This window comes from Xiphophorus hellerii, chromosome 5 (genome assembly GCF_003331165.1).
Source record: "Xiphophorus hellerii strain 12219 chromosome 5, Xiphophorus_hellerii-4.1, whole genome shotgun sequence".
Classification (NCBI taxonomy): domain Eukaryota; kingdom Metazoa; phylum Chordata; class Actinopteri; order Cyprinodontiformes; family Poeciliidae; genus Xiphophorus; species Xiphophorus hellerii.
In genome coordinates this window covers 19,096,718-19,117,799 of record NC_045676.1, presented here as the reverse complement: position 1 = coordinate 19,117,799, position 21,082 = coordinate 19,096,718, and the positions used below count along the sequence as shown (strand labels likewise).

Sequence of the window (21,082 nt, the reverse complement as noted above, 5' to 3'; positions counted from 1 at the left end):
GATGTGTGTGATGACACACATCTAGATGTGTGTGATGACACACATCTAAATGTGTGTCATCACACACATTTAGATGTGTGTGATGACATCTAAATCTTGTGACAAAATCTCAGTGTCATAAAAATGTCTTTAAGAGGCTTTTCTTCATAATCCTCTCAAGACTGCTGCTTACTTTTTCCCTTCGCTCAACTTTCCATTCAACTTTCCAGAGCATGTTGTAGATATTTTTTGTATTTTATTTTCCTGATAAGAAAAATTAATATGTTCATATTTGGGGGGAAATATTAATCAAAATAAATAAACAACAAGTGAAAATTAAAGCAGGTAAAACAAAACTAGTAACCCTAAATTCGAATGTAATTTTTTATAGTGCTTTGACTTTCCACCAACACCCATTGGTTGATTTACTGGAACTTCATTCTTAAATGAATGACATTTTAGTGAAAGTCTGTAGTTTCTCTCAGATGCTAGTCAGAAGTCTAATTACTAAAGGTGTTTTAATTGAGAAAACACTTTTTATTGTAGTAGAGTGCACTGCATTTATAAGAGCAATAATAACCCACAATTATTTGTCGTGATTTTTCCACATACTGCACATGCCATTATATCGATTACTTTCTTTTTCATATATCACTGCTGTCTCCGCCTGACATTAACAGTTTATGTGCACAGTGCTTAACAACTATGTGGTGCCTTTGTTCTTTCAGAACCACTTTCTTTTCCTATTTTAACCTCATTGATCATTGTCAAATTCCATGTATACACTTCTTTTGTTATTAATCAGAACACATACAGAATAAGGTGTGGCCACGCTTACTTGTCTGGAGCATTTTTTGTCTTCCTTTACTCATTTTAAATATTTTATTGTAAGTCTTTAAATGGACCATATGTTTGAACAAAGTCTTGAGTCAGAACTGCTTGAACATCCAACGTTTTAGTAAAACTAGTCTACTCAGTAATTGTACCCTTGTACTATTAATGCTTCAGCACTCACATCTTTTCAAAAAGTAAACACTTTTACAGGTACAAATATTGGCAATAACAAGTAGTACTGTGAATCCCTTTGTTCGGCTTCATTGTAAAACCTACAGAAGACAATGAGCCAAATTTAGAACATGTTTTATAGACAACTTTAATTTATTTGTGCTTAACGCTGGTATAAAAGTTTTACTATCTAAATCAGATCTTGTTGGTCTTTCTACTTTTTTACTGGCCACTGAGATTACAAGGCTATGTTTTTATGTTCAGCAAGTCACTGTTTTGATTTGACAGATTGTGTGAAGTTATATTGAGTAATAATTCCCCTGAAGATAGTATGCAGATGTCCTACATTGCAGAAAGTCAATGCAGTTGACAGCTAAAAGAGAGTTAGATGGATACAGAATTTAAACCAGATTTAGTTATTTAAACCAACATGAACTGAGGATGTTAATATCCCCATGACTCAAGACTTCTTTAATGGATATTAAATGTTAACTTTTCCTTTTACATTAACAACATTATTGGCTATGTTTCAATTGCCATTTAAAGGGATAATTTATTGTAAGTTTCTGAAGTGCAGCTGTGTCTCGGTATAATCAAGGCAGGTGGTACATGCTCAAAAACAAGGACTTGTCCCAGGCAAGAAAAGGCAAATGCATTAACAGTCAGCCTCAGTTTTATACATTACAGTTGACATTAAAAAGATTACAACATTGCATTTGTCCTAGGTTATTTCCTGTCCTAAATAGATACATCACTGATACATTGTACATAATTCCATAATGACAGAATTGATCTATGTCCTGAATAGTTATTCCATCGATGCATTTCATTATCAATTAAAATTATCCAGACACTGTTCTGAACAGAAGCACATTCTGCATGTACATGCCTGTGTGAATAAGAACAGATGAGGTGGCCTGTGTGTTATCTGCTAAATGCCTCGTCTTGTCAGGTCTGATCCAGCTGGTCGTATTTATCTAAACCACTGAGTCACAGTTAATTTTTCACATATCTATCCCCTTAAACTGGCACCTAGAAAAGTATTCATGCCCCCTAACCTCTGAATTAGGGTTTTTCTATCTCAAAACAAACAACGTAAAGACTTTGCATACAAATCTGCCATATTAGACACTGTTGCAGGTGGAAAAATCCAAAAGTTGCCCAACTCTTGGCAAACTTAGCTCATGCACTGGATTAATACAGCTGGCTGATGACATAGCTGTACCACAATATTATGGAAGTTGTTTGGCTGAGAAAATACTGACAGCCTTACCAGTTCTCTCTTGTGAAAGTGTTGATGTTTGATACCTGCAAATATTGCATTGTATGGATATAAATGTTTTCGGTTCCCGATCTTTCAAATCGTTAAAATAAGGAAAACAAGGTTTCCCTCTGACCGTTTGCCTTCCACCACTGAGAATTTACACTTGTCTAGAAACTTACTCTGATGTGAAATGTCTTGACTACAGTTGAGGGAGCTATTAGTTACAATACCATTACACAATTTCACATTAGAAATATTTTAATTTTGTCTTTAAAAGATGTGTAAAACATGCCAAAGCTTGAAATGTTGACTAGATCATTAATTTCTTGTACATAATTTTTGTTTTCTGGTTCAGAACCCTCAGCACACTGTGAATGACCAATAAAATAAAGCTACAGTCTTATATTTTATTTTACTTTTATTAGAAAACTCCTTTTAAAACTTTTCTTAAAACTCTGTTATGACTTAATAGCTGGTTTGTAGAACATGTTAATATTTTAAGGTCACAGTAGTACCTAGTTTGAAAAAAAAATAGTGTCCTATACCTACTTCTATATAGAGACTGTGTGCTTGTGCATGTGACAGGTTGTATAGCACTTTATCTTCCTGTGACATAATGAAAGGTTTTAGCAAAATGTTCAAGTGATTTTTAAGGCAGTAAGTTGTCTGTAAGCCATCAAAAGTCCATGTAGTGGTCACTACAAATTTAAATATTTATTGTTTTTAAGGGTTTTACTTTCTTAGGGTGTTCACAGGTTGTTGGTCATTTTGTCACTTCACCATTTCATACTCTTGCAGCCTTAGTTACTTTGTACCCGAGACTCAAGCATGATACAAAGTCACTATGGTAGATTTTGCATTGACATGCCACTGTAGACTAAGGTTTTGGAGATACTTATTGCTGCTATGACAACTGATAATATAAAATACATTTCTAAGATAAACTCACCCTGCATTAAAGATTGTCATTATGTGACTTCTATCATTAGAAGAATAAATATTTTGGTTGGATCATAGGTTGTTATAACAAAGATACAGTTGGAACCAGAAAGACACGCACATTTTTCTCACTGTCTGATGTTAAAACAAACAAAATTACCAAAAGTATTTAAATTTGCTAAATGCCACAATAATTAGAGTAAGAATATGCCAGATTTATCTAGTAGGGTCTTCAAAATCAGAAGTTTGTATACAGTAACTGACTTGTTGACTTGTATTTTCAACGCCCCAAGTGTTTTCATTACTTGGGGATCAGAACCCCAAGTAATGAAAACGGGGTGGACTGTAAAATCTGTTATGTTGTTAAACTGTTACAATTCAATTAAAACATGCTCCTAAACGTAAAATTAGGGTGAAGGGGAGAAATAATCCTTGGTTTTCACCAGCTATTGGGACTCTGCTTAAGCAAAGAGATGCAGCCTGGCCTAGGGCAAGAAAAAACAATGCTGAGGAGAGCTGGCTTTGTTTTAGGAAATTGAGGAATAAGTGTACCTCATTAATCAAGAAAGCAAAATCAGACTATTTCCTTGCCGAAATGACAAAAAATTGAAATGATCCAAAGAAATTTTGGAAATCAGTTAAATCAGCTACTGAGCAAGCACCACTGAATGACTTTCCAAATTTTGTTCGGAAAAAAAGTAAAATGGTGTCTGATAAGTTAGCAATTTTAAATTATTTTAATGAGCATTTTATTTCTGTAGGCTCTCTATTTGATGATTTAAATTCATTTCGCCAAAATGCAAATACTGATGAACTGTTTTCGAATTATGAGTGTAACTCCACCACTTTTAACTTTTCCCCTATTTGTACAGCTGAGGTTCTCAGAGAACTGAAAAACATAACCAGAAAATCAGCGGGGCCAGATAATCTGGATCCTTTTTTTCTAAAGTTAGCTGCAAAGTTTATAGCAGATCCATTGTCTCATATTTTTAATCTAAGTCTAATCTCTAACAAAATCCCTAGTGTATGAAAATCAGTATTTGTTTTGCCTCTATTCAAAGGTGGGGAATCATCACAGGTAAACAATTACAGACCAATCTCTAAACTATGTATCCTAGCAAAAATTTTTGAAAAATTAGTTGCAAATCAATTGAAGATTTTTTTAGATTCTAATTGTGTTTTACAAAATATACAGTCTGGTTTTTAGAAAAAAACATAGCACTGTTACTGCCACTTTAAAGGTTTGTAATGATCTTATCCAGGCTCTTGATAACAAAAAACATTATGTTGCTTTGTTTATTGATTTATCAAAGGCATTTGACACAGTCACAAGCTTTTAATTGAAATTCTACACAAGATTGGGCTCTCACATCAAGCTACCATGTGGGTAGCTGATTATTTGTCAAACAGAACCCAGAGAGTTCAATTGGCTGGTGTCACTTCTTCTACTCTCACTATTTTAAATGGCGTACCTCAAGGCTCAGTTCTGGGTCCGCTTTTATTCTCTATTTATATAAATAACTTGTGTGACAATCTGTCAAATGCTTTTTACCATTTTTATGCAGACAATTTAATAATGTACTGCTATTCTGCATCACTATCGCAGGCAATACAGTATTTGCAGTCTGCTTTTAATGTAGTTCAAACACGCTTACAAACTCTGAAGTTGGTTTGAATGTGGATAAGACGAAAGCAATGGTTTTCTCACATGCTAGAAAACTACCAGAAACCTCCCTATTGCTTACCACTGCTGTAGGAGCACAAATCGAGTTTGTCAGTAATTATAAATATCTTGGTTTTATTCTAGATAATGAACTCTCTTTTAAAAATCACATAGCAAATCTACTACGGACATTGAAAATGAAGATTGGGTTTTATTATCGAAATGGATCTTGTTTTACACTCAAAGCTAGAAGAAAATTGGTAGCAGCGACATTCCTGCCACTTTTGGATTATGGAGATGTTTTATATATGAATGCTTCGACCAAATGTCTTCAATCATTAAATACTGTGTATCATTGCGCTTTAAGATTTATAACCGGTAGTAGACGTTTGACACATCATTGTGATTTGTACGCAAAAGCTGAATGGCCTCCTTTAAGTGTACGGAGAAACAATCATTTAATGATTCTGATATATAAATCTCTACTCGGTCTAACCCCAGCATATTTATCCACTCTCCTACATAGAACTGTCAGTTCTCGTTCTCTACGCTCCAATAACATTATTCTTCTGCATGTCCCACGCTTTCGAACTGAAAAAGGGAAGCAGGCATTCAGTGTGTTTTGCCCCCACAGCGTGGAATCAGTTGCAGTCTGAACTTAAGATGTCGGAAATTATTTCACTGGACTTACTTCGAGCAGTTCTTAAAGATAGGCAAGAAGATTCTAGGAAACAGTGTCGTTGTTTTTAAATTGTTTTTATTGTTTTATACTTGTGCATATGTATTAATTGTTTTTATCTTGTAACCAGGTTGCTATGTATTGCAAATTTTTTGCCCAGGTCCCTCTTGAAAATGAGATCTAGATCTCAACGGGGTTTACCTGATTAAATAAATAAAGGAAAGGAAAGGAAATGTGGAGGCCAGATCTTCCACAGCTTTTGAGCCATGACCTAAAAGGCTTGATCTTCTTCAGTTCATAAATATTACCTTGTCTGCAGCAGACTGGCGACCTGGCCAGGGTGACTCCTGCTCTCGCCCGAAACTTTTGCTGGAGATAGGCACCAGCACCCCTCCTGACCCCACTAAAGACAAGGGTGTACAGAAAATGGATGGATGGTTATTACCTTGTAAAAGAGATGGACAATATTATCCCTATGTTTATTTCAAATTTAAGTGAAGCTTCTGATGTTAATCATGGCTTTATGTCCAATCTCTTTCTAAATCTCTCATTTGACACAAGCTTAGAAAAAAATAAAATAAAACCACAACATTTGTTCAATAAATGTTTAGTCACAGGTCTTTGTTGTTGTTTAATACCAATCAACATCAAGTATTTAGGCATCTGTGGCAATTAGGTGTAAATTTGGGATGTTTTGACTAAATTAGTTGAGATAAACGCACACAATATATTTCAAGAATACAAATCTGAAGTCATACTTTTTTTTTAACAATCTTAACATATATTTTTATAAATATATTTATTTTTTGTCATTAAACACCATCTGCACCAAAGTAGAATAATTTTGTCTCATCTGCTGGCTGTTTTGTTTGTGTGCTTGTAAAATGTGCAATGATTAGGCTTGATTGTGACCATCTGCAGTTACAAAATGAGTTCTTTAGATTAAAATAGGATTGTCATCATTTTTCCAGCCTTACAGAATATTAAAGCTGGCAGTAAGACCGATCTAAGAAATCACTTTGCTTTGGATCCATTTTTTTTGGTATTCTTTTCAACCTAAAGCAGTACAACCTCCAAGTCCCTTGTAGAATATGACCTTTTATATATGGAATAATTTTACCCATCAAATGGAGAGTTCCAAGTTAAGCTTTCTTTCACACTTGTCTGTAATTACAAGGAAACATTTCTGCAAGTAACATAAAATGATGGGGTGGTGCAGAAGATGATTCGCACAATTTTGACACAGCGGTTAGAACTGCCAGTGTTGAAATACAAGATACAAATCCACAAGGTTAAAATAATGTGCTTTAGAAAGAAGAAGCCCTGCAGTGCCATGCAGGAAGCGAAAGGTGAGAAAGAGCATCAGTCTGTTAAGGCTGGATGGGGGTGGTTAAGGCAATGACGTGGAGTACAAGCGTTGAGGGGTGAGAGAGGATTGAAAGAGAGGTGAGAAGATGAACCTAGGTGTGATATATCGAAGTGAAACGTAAAGGTGGACAGAAAATCAAAACATTAAAGTGAAAGATTATATTACAGCAACTAAAAGCCCCTTTGTGTGAGACACATGTTTGTATAAGATATTTCTGAAAGCATATTTTATTACATTAACCCTTTATATTTTGCTAAAAATATCTGCTGACCTTTTCTTCCAGGAGTCTTCAGCCTTTCACTACCTGCAGCTCGATGTTTCAGTATTGGTTTTAAGTCATTTAGATCTGATCTACAAATTGTGCATGTGGATTAAAAAATGATCAATTGTCACAAGAAAGCAAAGGATTAGCAAAAAAGTACTTGCACATATTTCTGCAGATCTCATAGTTAAAAACTGATACATATCTACCAGAGTACTTATTAGGTGGCCATACAAGTTTACAATGTGGGTGTTTCAGTTTGCCCTGCAAGTGTACCAAGGTTTAATGCAGCAATGCTTTAAACCAGGGGTGTCAAACTCCAGTCCTCAAGGGCCGGTATCCTGCAGTTTTTAGATGTGCCTCTGCTGCACCACACCTGAATAGAATAATTAGGTCATTAAGGCTCTGGAGAATTGATCTACACAAGGAGGAGGTAATTAAGCCATTTCATTCCAGTGTTTTGTACCTGTGGTACATCTAAACACTGCAGGACAGCGGCCCTTGAGGACTGGAGTTTGACACCTGTGCTTTAAACCTTTAAATATGCAGAACTGCTATGTGAGAACCTAAAGTGCACAACTTTGTTCTGCCATGCACCATTTAAATACATGGAGCGAAACAAAAAACCTAAAGTGGAAAGCAAAACAGAATCCAGAACCAGAAGACACCCCATAATCATGCTGTTTGTAAATTGCACGGTTGTTGAAGAATGAATCAAATGAAATCTTTGTCAGCAATGTTCAACACAGGTATATTGCTTGCTTCATATCAAACTTACTTAGCTGAAATGGCATCTACAGAGCGTAAACATTACCTGGTACAAAGAAAAAAGAAGCTAAAGTTGCCTGTTGCTTTCTAATTGCCTAAGGCCAAGGGGTAAGATCATTCTCAGGAAATAAGTACAAGCCTCAGTTGTCCATGACAAAGATTGTGCCTTCAATGTTGAAGGTAAAATTTAGCTTGGTTAAAAATAATTGGCATTGATTAGGCAGAATTATTTCATGCTCTAAATGTGAACATTAAAATTTGTGTACATTTATTTACTTCAGAGGATATTTATTTTCACACTGTTTTATGTAATGTAGGACATTTCTGAACAAAAAAACAAGTTATTTGCATTAGAAAACAAGTTACTTGCATTAGTATAAGATTGTTTCTACAAAAGCTGGATCCAGTCCAGATGCCCACATGCCTGAAGATCTTTTCCTGCTTGCAGTGCTAAATGTAACAATGCTTTAGTAAGCAGTTCCTAGGGAAGAACTATTGTCTTCTGCTGCTTGTTTTTTGCACTTCACACTGGTAAAGTGTATGTGTTCCTCTTTATTTGTTTGAGGAGCGCTGTCCACAAATTTGAACAATAAGGTCATTCTACTGCAGCTAAAGAAGAAGCATAAAATGTTTGTTTTGTTTATAAGTTGAGTTGCACAATATATCAAATCACTGTCCTCGCAGTATCAGTGTGACCAATGCTGCAATTGCAAATGACTGCTTGCGTGCAATATTTGGTGGGATATAATATTTTTTAGTTTGAAGAATTTTATACCCTTAATATTAATAATATATTTTGCCAGCTGGAGAGACTTTTAACTGCCACTAATACTCACATCTGAAGTGTGTCTTTAGTGGCTGAAATGTAGAGTCCTATGTAAGAACATCATGGAATAGCAAAGAAAGAGAACAAGAAAAGGAGGGCACATGTATAAGTACATTCAGTGATGTTCTTTATGGTTTCTAAAAACCTCAGACAAAACATTTAGTCCCTTTAGATCTCGCTGCTGTTTTCTCTTTTCTTTCAACCTGAATCCTGAAAAATGGACTGGAATAGGATTCCCTGCAAATAAAGTTTGTGGTAAGCCTTTCTGGAATGCTCTCTATCTTGTTTTATTGGCTGTGTTGTTTTTAAAGCTATGATCAATATTGTCAATATTGCAACAGGCCTATATTTGAGTCTTTAATCTCCCAGATGGTGAAGTGTGACTGGAATAACAGCCTTATGTAAACAGAGTCAAGGAAAATTGAGAGATTAAAAAGAGCAGTCTGTGCTGGTGTAAATATATACGTTGTAATCCAGCTGACACAGAAGCAAAGTGGCTAAAGCATTTTAAAAAAAAAGAAAAAAAGATTACATTTCTGAGTTGCTTTTCTTCCAGGAATTACTTTCATAGCTTTTAACTATTCCACCAGTGGTAATGGTTTTTATGCATACAATTTAATTGAAAAGAAAAATACCTATTTTGATTTGGCAAGCAGCACAAAAATGAGAATATATATATATATATAAAAGTTTAATTAATTAAATTGCTTACTGTGATTATTATGCATATTGTTCAGGGGCAGAATAAGTGTATTAAGTCTTTCTTTCTTTTTTACTTGGAAACTATAATAGCATAACCCCTAGGTTTTACACTAATACTTTCCATGTAATGCATAACATTGCAAACACCCAAAAATATAAAGGATCTTATGGAAAACACGCTGTCTCTGGTATTTCACATTTGCCAAGTTCTTCAATATGCTAATACAAATTAATCACAAAGGAGCACAGAGTCTGATTAGAACCACATAAAGTAAAATTTACTTCAGCTGGAACAGCATAGTGCACTTTTTCTCCCCAAGATTAAAAAGGAAGGACTCATCCATTACATTGGATTGAAGTTTGACCAAGTCTATTTTATGTGGTGTAGAATTAACCAAGATATTTCAACAAGTAATTTTTCTCAAGTATGTGTACAAAGACCTAAAAGACATGCATTACTTGGAGCTAAACACTGTTGAAAGACTTATTTTTTTTAATTGAAATCTCAGCGCGATGTGTAGTAAGTGTGTACACTAGTGGCCTGCAAAGACCCCAGTCCTAAGTTCCTGTGCTATATATGAGTCACTAGGTGGTCACCAAGGACATCACCACAGTCATTCTGCCTACAGTCAGGAATATGATAAACATAAACTATACAATGTGTGCACATGTATATGTATTTGTAGCTCTGTTAAATGCTTAAGACTTTAAAAACAGGCTATCACAGAATTATGTAGACAATTTAATTATAGGGCCCTAGAAAACCTGGGAGACAGATCTGGTAAACTCCACTCAATAATACAAACATAAAGGACTGGGCAAAACATTCAAAAATAAATAAAAACATATGCAGCATGATAAACCAAGTTAGGTGTTGGAAAACAAATAGCAAAGAAATACGACTGCAACAATTAAAGAGATATTAGAAACTTAGAAGATCAAAACCCATACAACATACAGGCAATGTGTGTACATCACTAATAACTCCAGGCATGAGGACAAAAATAGAGAAACTTTTTTTTTTTGTTTCTGGCTATACGCTGCCAGTGGCAAAGTAAGGTCCTCTACACAAGTGTTTCCCAAACTGGTACTCAAGGCACACTGCCCTGCATGTTTTAGGTATTTCCTTGGTTCAGTCCAGCTGATTTCAATTGATGACTGATTAACAGGCGTTTGTTGAACTGCAATCAGTTGAATCAGGCGCATTAAAGCAAGGAAACCTCTAAAACATGTAGGACAGTGTGCCTTGAGGACCAGGGTTGGGAAACACTGCTCTACACAAAGCAAGCCAAGTACACAGCAATGCTTACAATTGCTATCTCTGCTTTAACATTTTCACAGCAGTAACCTCTGATGAATGATTCTTGAAATATTCAATGTGTCTGTGTGCTGCCTGGTTTTATTAAATAAATTATCGCCTTTGCACAATAGGCCCACAATTGGTCAACACCACACACTGTAATTGAGACAAGAATGGAAAAAAGGGTAATTCAGTGTGGTGCTGATAACGCCAAGGTCATAGGTTCAATCCCCATACTGGCCAATTAAAACATTAAGTATTCAAGAAAATAAATTCTTCAAAACAGCAAAAGCATTTAAATTAAACCATTAAGCATGTTGATTTTGAAAAACATTAGAATATAAGCACCTTTGTCAATATCATGTACGTCTTACTTAAATTGATGAAAACTCAACATTGTCATGCACACACCAAGGTCATGGCTTCAATCCCCATACAGGCCAAGTGAAACGTACTGTCTTTCAGAAAATCAACTCTTCAAAACAGCGGAAGGCTTTAAATTAAACCACTACACATGATGATTTTGAAAAACATTAGAATATGAACACTTTTGTCAAGATCACGTAAATTTTACTTAAATCGATGAAAACCTATCATTATGTAAGGTAATGATGCGTTACCTCAGGTGGGGTGGTAAGAGCATTGTGGTTATAAAGGTAAGGTCATGGGTTCAATCCCCATACCGGTCAAATAAAATCTAAAGTCTTTCAGACAATCAACACTTCAAAATAAAAAAGGCTGGTAAATATACCTTTACGAATGTTGCTTTTGAAAAACATTAGAATATGAGCACTTTTCTTATATCTTCATTGTGGTAAGATCATGTAAGTTCTTAAATCAATGAAAACTCAACACTATGTATGGCCTGTTAGCTCAGCTGGTTAGAGTGTGTTGCTAATAATGCCAAGGTCATGGGTTCAATCCCCATACTGGACAATTGAAACATCAAGTCTCTAAGAAAATCAAGTCTTCAAAACAGCGGAAGGTTTTAAATTAAACCATAACGCATGTTGATTTTGAAAAACATGAGAATATCTCGAAGACTTGATATAATTTCTGCTGAGCTAAGACACTTTTTTGGACAGAATAAGAAACAGACAAGTCTTACAAGTTAATAACACAATGTAAAAGGATAGTCAGTTTTGAGAAAAAAAAACAAAAAAACGTTATATACATTGCATTGCATTTTGGTGATCCTTTAGGAAAAAAATTGAGAAATCCTTGAATTTCATAGCACAGTGCTCCTGGAAAATGCATCACAATCCCCCCTTTTAAGAAATATTTCCTCTAATGCACAGGTGTCAAACTCCAGTCCTCGAGGGCCGCAGTCCTACAGTTTTTAGATGTGCCACAGGTACAAAACACTGGAATGAAATGGCTACATTACCTCCTCCTTGTGTAGATCAGTTCTCCAGAGCCTTGCTAATGACCTAATTATTCTATTCAGGTGTGGTGCAGCAGAGGCACATCTAAAGGTTGCAGGACACTGGCCCTTGAGGACTGGAGTTTGACACCCCTGCTCTAATGTGACAAAATTTTACCTACATGCCGCTAAGTTCATAAAGTTTTAAATACTCATTAAAGTTTAACTGATGGAACCAAAATGAGAGCAACATCTGTAAAAGGCAGAGATGTTCCCCAAAGTCTTTTGTGTGAGATGCGTCTTGAAATTTTGGTCATTCACTGATTATCTTCTGTTTACCCTGCATTGGCTTCAGGGACAACAGTTTTAGGCCTTCTGACCAGATGGCTCAAATAACACAACTAGTGAAGGGAAATTCTGCTTTTTTCAGAGAGCCGGTTCTTGTGGCACAACTCCCAAAGACTGCTTTGCTCACAGGTATCAGTTATATTCGACTTTTAGAGCCGGGACATTCTCGACAACCCATCACTAAACACACCTGACTTATTTTAATGCAGAAACCAGCCCTAGTCTTACTTCACCCTGCCTTTCTGTCTCACCTGTCTCTAAGGTGGCTAACCTACAGAGGAAGATCATTTCTACTACTATGTGCGATCTATTGGTCATGATCCATATGAGGTGTGGGTTAGAATGTGGATAAACCAATAAAATGAGAACTTCACTATTGGGTAACTCAAAAAATATTGGCTAAGCACCTGTTTTACTGCAGATAAGGTGCAAATCTGTCTATCCTGCCCCCTACTACTCAATGAAACTCAATTGGCAACAGAACACCCAGATGATTTAGCTTCTCTGTTTAGGGCAGTGTATGACCTCTGTCCTGGAGGGAGTAATGTACAGCTTTTGAGAGTTTTACAGTTTTTTAGAATGCAGAAAGATTTCTTGTCATGCCTATATAACAACCAGATAGTCCTCAAAAGCAACCCAATACTCGGTACTCCCACAGCAGTATTGAGTTGAAACAAAGGCACACTATTCTATCCCTTATCCACATAAGCAATCTAAGTTGTACCCCTGTCCAGTTTAAATCCCCCTATAAGCAACCTCTCATTTGAAAAACAGAGTTTAACTACTTTTTCACATATGAAATGACAAAGGGATTCCATTGCTCACCATTATTATAAACAGTCCCATATAGCCAACAAAACAATGTCCTAAAGGAGAATGGTAATGACAACATGATTCATGCTGCTTCAAACAAAGCCCTAGGTGAACATTTGCTGAAAAATCATTTATTGACTTTTCTCAACTCTGCAAACACAGTGATAAACATGCATATACATTCATGCATGGCAGGTCAAAACTTACACACCTAAAATGTTAGAATTAATGAATAGAGTGCCCTGGGTACTAAAAGGGGGAGCTTTAAGGCATTACTAAGCAATGCACCACAACAAACAGAAGGAAAGAAAAGGGAAAACAAGAGAGAAGGAAAGACATGGTAGGAGGAGGGGTAGTGCTCTGAGCCACTGTGCAGTCACAAGCTTAAAGTGATGAGAGAGGACAAGGTCACAGACCATAGACAAGGGAAATATGGGCAGTCATGTATGGCAACATATCTCCTCATTCCAACTCCCCTTGCAATTCATAAAAGATAGTTCATGCCACTTGAACACTATGACACACACCTGTGCACCCAATTGCAACCCTGCATGCATGGAAAGTTCACAGAGATACCCGGAAGACACAATCAACCTATATTAAATGAATTATTTTTATTTAATTATCAATTCCTGCTGAAGGCATGCAGACCTGTGTTGATATAACATGCTAATTTATGCAAATAAACTTTCTGGTTATGCTCTGACTTTTTCCCCTCATTTATTTATTTTCTATATATTATGGAGCAACAGTGCCTCACTAGGGCTTATGTTGGATCTGCTTTCCTTCACCTCACTAGTACCCTAAAAGTCGAGAGCAATGCATAAGAGCTGACCTGCACACAGCGCCTGTAGCCAGTTTGCTAAGCTTGCTCCCTGGTGAGTGTGTTGTAGACGGGTGCTGCCCACAGTTGAAGTCTATTAGTTCAAGTTTATTTACAGCCAAATGCCCAGAGACCTGCCTTTGTAATGTTGTTTGGGGGGAAAATAAGATCTGAAATTGAATGAAAAGCATCACACTGCATGCATAATTCATGGATATCATTATCAAGTGCACACAGACACACAGATGAGTGAACACATACAAAGCACAGGGTGAACACATATTCGCAAATACAAACAGTCAAGGAAACACACATGCACGGGCCATTATATCTGCCTATTATAAGGCCTTTTTGGTCATTTATCCTGGTGGTGAACTCGGGCCAATTTTCCCAGCAAGGATCCTATTTAGGCATAATAACACAACTACAACAGCATCATAGCCAGAGTCAGCGACAGCAGCGGCAATACAAGAAAGGAAGAGCCATAAAAGTGGATGTTTAGAAAATCAAGGCGAGGATAAGAGGAGCCGACTCTCTCTCTTTGCTTTTCCCCAGAGAAGATCCTATTCATTTATAGGTGTGATCTTTACAACTTATATAAGGGAATGTGAGTAGGCTATGTGTGCATGTATGTCAAAAAGAAAGTGGGAAAATGAGTTTCAGGGGTAATGAGAAGGGCAAGATGAAGGAGGAAAATTAGAGTGTGTGAAACATGAAGGGAGAGTAGTGAAAGAAAAAAAAATACAGGGAGCAAAAGGTGAATTAGTTTACTTTCTCTCAATATTTCTAGCTTGGCCTTCTCATCTTTCTCTCTCGGGCCCTTTTGACCTTAAACTCTTTGATGTACTTCTACCAACCAAAGTAAGTCAAAAAGTCCTTGCATGTTAACACACGCCCACACGCGCGCCCACCCCCACACACACACACAAGCAGAAAGAAAAGCAGCACCAAAGTTTCAGAACAAATTTACTTTAACATACCCATATGCCTGCGCAAATTCAGTGCACACATGCCACACACAATATCGGCTTACCATTAAAAGTGCTTACTGAAGCAGTGCACTGGCAGAGAGAGAATTCGTCAGGATCCTCAAGTGAATAGCGAAAGATTCTGGTCTCATTCAGCAGACAAATGAAGCATAAGCAGTCTGAAGGACACACACCCACACTTAAACACAGTTAAACACACATTCATTCTCATGCTGAGGAAAGAGACCCACATGGTCAGAAGTAAGCACACGCACATACTCGGTGCACTCTGACAACTTGTGACGGAATGAAGCTGCAGAGAACCTCTTAATGGATATGAGGCAGCTGGCTGTGTTAGTCAGGACAAGAGCGGTGGAAAGATAATGCAAGAGCAAAGGTTTGACATGAACTAGTGTGTACATTCACATGGTAAAGCTGCATACACTGTCCTTTCACATCTTGATGGTAACCCGAGGTTGTAAGGTCTTTATAGCTTTACACACGGCCATTCACTGATTGATTGCGAGTCCTCTTCAAAAACACTTGGAACTAGTAACATAACAGCTGAGAAAGTGAGAGTATCATGAAAAGAAAAAAAAACCTCCAGAAAGGAGGATGTATTAAAAAGAGATAAGAGATGAAAGTGAATAGAGACAGCTCACTAATGCTTTTGCTACATCCCTCCTGAGATTTCTGTGCGAGTATGCGTGCATATGTGTGTGTGTGTGTGTGCACGCAGAGTGTATAGAAAGCTCTCTGAAAGATAAATAATATTGTTTGAGACGTGCTCTTGTTATGCCACGCTCTGTATTCACACCGTTCTTGCACTTCCCGAAACTCCCACAGCTCTTCCTACCTAATTGAAGCCTGCACACTGAGATGCTGTGACGTCTCATCAAAGATAAACACAGAGTGGGGAAAAAAAGTATAGAATTTTCAAATTGATTCAGTATTACATTTTTTCTCATTTTTACAATTTCATCAGTGTCAGGGAAGGTCTGAAAGTCCTCCATAAATTTATAGAGAACAGAATGAACCAATAAATAAATGTACTGATATACTGACTATTGTACGTTCTGCAAAGAAGAAAGAATGCACTTTAAAACTGATTATAGCTATAAATAACTAAATGACTCAAATAGGTTTTTTTTTAATATTCCTCAGATTAACCTACTATACAATGATTTACAACACCCAGCAGTACACTTAAAACCACTTTGCTCAGAATTTATTTAACAAGAAACAAATGTGAAACTAATTTGTTTTGATGGTAGTGACTCAATTGCTGTATCATTATTTCAACAGACATTATTTGAGTAAAAACCTTAACAGGCTTAGTATACTTCAAAATCAATCTGTACACCTCCAAGTAAAAGTATCTCATCCTGCTTTGCACCTTGTGTGTGTGACTATAGTTGCAGGTAGAAGCTCAATCAAGCTGAGTGAGATAGAGAGGCAGAGACGTAAGATCCCCATTGGCTCCAACAAACCTTTATCCTTTATGCTTCATCTTCAAATGCTACCTTTTTTAAAGTTCAAACACCTGGCAGTGACTCTTGCGTTCTGATTTAGCCCTCCTCCACACTAACCCAAGGGCTATATCCTCTTTCTTCCTCCCTTTATTTTTACTATCTGACCACATTTCCTTTCCATCTCCACCTACCTGGTAGATTCATTATTGTTTGTCTTTTAGCATTTGTCTGTTCAAAGATTCATTCTGATATTTTTTTCTTTCTATTTTGTTTAGTCTTGTGGAGGATCTGGACCCTAGAGGCCTACATAGAGGCCCACGAAGGCCTCTATGTAGGCCACAAAATGTCTAAATTGCCTAAATGTTTTCTTTTACCATGAAACTCAAGATATCTGTTAAAACAAAAAGATGATTGGCTTGTGATCTATTGTTTAGTATGTTAGCAAAAGCTAATACCATTAACTAGAGCTAACGTGAAATCCAAACTAATTAGAAAATTATGAATGGATGTTTGTAAGACACAACTCTAATTTATTTGCGAAAATGTTTTCATCGCAATGCTTACCAGAAAGAGCTTGAATTAGAAACTGGGGCTCTTTTCAGCATACTATCTCCTTTCAGGTTGGCTTTGTAGTCTTGTGGAGCCAATGTTTTTCTGAAAAAGCCAAGCATTGGCTTTAAAAAATTACAATTATTTAAATAATTGGAATTAAAAAAGAATGACTTTTATGTTCATAGATGTGTTTCTTACCACTCAGTGATTTGCAGGCAACAGATGTCCAGCTTTAACCCTTCACCATTGGACCCTTCCTTCCCAGAAATGTTAGGAGTCATCATTGCTTCCTGAACAATATGACTCAATAAATAGGGTTGCAGTCCTTCAGTAGGACCACCTTCCTCTTCCTCATCACTTCATAACTTCTTCCTCCAAAACTGCAGATAAATCACTCAAATCTTCAGCGAAATCACTCACAACTTCCTCTGCGTCTGTGTTAGTTTCGTTTTTGGGTTGACTTGCCCTGATTACGTCACAAAATGGCACTGGTGTTTGACCCAGTTACTACAGACCAAAATATAGACACTCTGCTTTAAAAAAGCTTTTGTGTACACAGAATGAAAACACAGTAGTTCATCTTTTGCTACTGAGTGCTACTGAGACACTCCTCCTCGCTATGATTGGTTGTTTCTGACCAAAGAGTGTTGTATTTCTGCATATGGAAGTAGGACTACAGGGAAGAGGCAGACGAGCTAGATTTTTATTTGTTTTTTTACCAATTATCTGTTTCATATTATACTGTCAGGGCATATTAACAGTTTTAACAAAAACATATTTTTTTCAAAAGTTACCTACTGCAACTTTAACAAGACTCTGTACATTTTGAGCTCCCAAAAATAAAATGACAGGCTAGACCTACTGTAGGTCCTAAACTTTGATGTGCAGACATAACAATTATAAACACCTGTATAGTACAAGCCTACTTTTTTGAGCAAGTATAGAATAAAAAAAAAGAGAAGATAACTATGAAGACATTTGTGTTTAAAAGCACCGTACTGGGTTTAGCAAACTTTGCAGCTAAAAGGCTGGGGCTAAATGTTAATTTGTGTTATATAGAAAGCTACATGCTTTGATCTAAAATTTTCAGTCGCAGCTCTGGTTCTTTGTTTAGTGCTGGAAGGCAAATCTCTGCCCTAGTATCAAGTCTTCTGCACCATCTAACAAATTTTCTTACAGTATTGCCTTATATTTAGGTCTATCAATCTTTCTGTCAAAGCTTATCAGCTTCCATATCCCTGATGAAGAAAATTATCCCCATAGCATAAAAATTGCATTCATCATGTATCAGAAAGAAGATGGATGTTATACTAACAGGGCAGTGTGCAATCTTCTGTATGCAGTACGCAAGCAAAAAGTTTGATTTTGGTTTCATATGAACAGAGCATCCTCTTCAATATGTCTGTTGTGTTCCCTACATGCCTTGTGGAAAACCTCAAACAGGATTTCTTATGGTTTGCAATAAACTTACCAATTGTTCATAAAAGGCATCTTGTAAACCGGATGATAAATATTTGTTCTGTCAACTGATTGTTCTGGTATAAATGTGGATTCATGCAGCTCTTACAAAGTTAACTAGAGCCACTTGTGAGAGGAGTGAAAGCTAAGCTGGTTGTTGGAGAGGTTGGTGCAGGTACTCAGTGTGTGTGCAGCCTGAGTTTGAGCCGTTTTGTTCTTGTATAGGCCCGGTTGCGGCCAAAAGTAACCATTTAAGTTTATGTAATAAAGCGACAGTAATTCACATCTTTCAGCACCAGGTTACCAGCTGAAATGGAGGCCTGCCCCTTTTTAAGAATTGTTCCAACATGCATGAAAGACTCACTGCAACACTCCAGGTACGCTTTTGATGAGGAAATGACATTATGACATGATGTAAAGCTCAAAAGTGAATTTTACATAATACTGCCCCTTTAAGTAAACTAGAATATGCATTTCAATGTGGCTTATTTGTCACATTGATAGTACCTTTTGAGAAGGTGTTGAACATAATCATTTTTTATTGGTCTTATGCAATATTCTAATCTTAAATATTTTGTTTCCAGTAGGTTTAAGTGTAAAATCATAATCAGCAAAAACCAAAATGTTAAACATCAGCCTGTGTGTTATTAATCTTGATGTATTTCACAAAATAAATTAAGTCCCTGAAATACATTAACTATGCAATTTTCTAATTTATTGAATATGACTGCATGCATCTAATTAAATAAAGTTACCACATATTTGGTAATTGGTGTTTTTACATGACTGTTAAACACAAAGTAAAACCAAACCTCTTAAACTACAGACCTAGACTATAAACTAATGAGGGAAATGTTTTATATGGTAACATTTCTGCTATGAAGGAGAGTGCTCTCCCAGACTGCTTTATATTCTGACTTCTGTTTTGTAAACAATGAAGTTGTGCCCTGCTGTGAGGCATAAGGTATGTCTGCACTGGCTTTGGTTTTCATACCTGGGGGCTATATGTCCACCTTTGTAGTGCAGTCAGTGACCAGAACATACGCAGTCACATGTATAAACAAAGATGCATGCATAAACATTTGGATGCTCCATGTGCTTTTACTTTCAAATGTTAAAACAAGATAAAAGAGCCAGAGTCGGAGCCTAGAGTTAGAGTCACAGCCTGAAGGTTGCCTGGAGCTGTTTCCCAATCAACATCACCGGGGAAAACAAGAAAGACCTTCGCAGTCCACATTGGGAAACCTGAGTGGGCTTCAGACAGCCACACACGTATAACCCCGACCTTTGCAGATAAATTCATCTACTGAAGATCACATTTAAAAATGTAGGAAATCTGAGGGCGTCTCTGATCAAACAGATGACAGTCCAATGTGACTCATGGAGTGTTGTGCACACGCAATGCCCTCATTTTCCTATTTGAAATCTGCAAATTTGCATTACACAGAGCACAAAGAAACTTTTAAGTGAAATAACATTTTGATGAGCATAGATTCAGTTGATATACCTTTTGTGCATAATTCCAAGAAAAAGAAGCAGTGTGGATGTCATGGGCTAGCAAAAATATGTTTAAGAAATGGAAATTATGAAGACATTAGAAAGTTAGCTCTCTTTTACATGTGGTAAATGAAATCTTAAGAAATGTTCCTTTTGTGTCTATGTGCAATTAAAAATTATCTAAAGTTCAAATTATACATTTCATAAATGTTACAACAACAATCAAATGTATAGTTTACTGGTCTCTCCTGGGAATCTATTTAAAAATCCCAGTAAATATCAAGAAACCACAGCAATATTTCTTTGTGAAGATGTACCAAAAGGTCCTATAAGTCTATTGTTTTATTTATTTATTTATTTTCTGGGACTCTGAATCAACCATGACAATTTACTTTATACAGAGCAATGAAAAATTGTTCTGTCCGACTGTTAGATTTCTTCTGGTGTTTTTGTCACACCCCAGTGTTTAAGATTGTCAGTTCATTACTATACAAACATAACTTGAATAAATACAAAAAAATACACAAAGCAGATTTGAAAAGACGATTTCATTTATTTAAGAAAAAAGTTATACTATATATTTAATAGTTATTTGAGATTTTGGGGTTCCTCTGGTGCATCTGGAAAAGAAAACCAGGGGGTGTGAGGGTGCGCGCGTCGGGAGGACGGGGGCGGGGCGTGCGCGCGTAGGGAGGAAACCGAAACCTATGCTGTTTGTGGGCTCAATGTTGCAGCACAAGACGCAACCGACAGAGTCCTCCAGACTCAATACATAACACCGAAATATTTAATTATTTCTTGCGCAGCCCGGTACCAATTGGTCCACGGACCGGTACCGGTCCGCGGCCCAGGGGTTGGGGACCACTGATGTATATCATTTACCACTGGATGGACATGTATACAGTGGCTGTACAGTACATCAGCCTTAGCCTTGATAAGAAACAAAACAGCATGCAGTGCTGTATTGTTACAGATACAAAGGCAGATGGTGAGTGTACAAGGGTTCAACTTATTATTGGACCAGGAGCTAGT

General features: G+C 36.7%; 1 non-coding gene across 1 annotated transcript; it reads left to right on the top strand.

Moving 5' to 3' along the window:
• The first annotated feature begins 11,618 nt into the window (after window positions 1-11,618).
• On the top strand, window positions 11,619-11,692 carry trnai-aau (transfer RNA isoleucine (anticodon AAU)). Its single transcript has one exon. It is a non-coding gene; the product is annotated as a tRNA-Ile (tRNA).
• The last annotated feature ends 9,390 nt before the right edge of the window (window positions 11,693-21,082 follow it).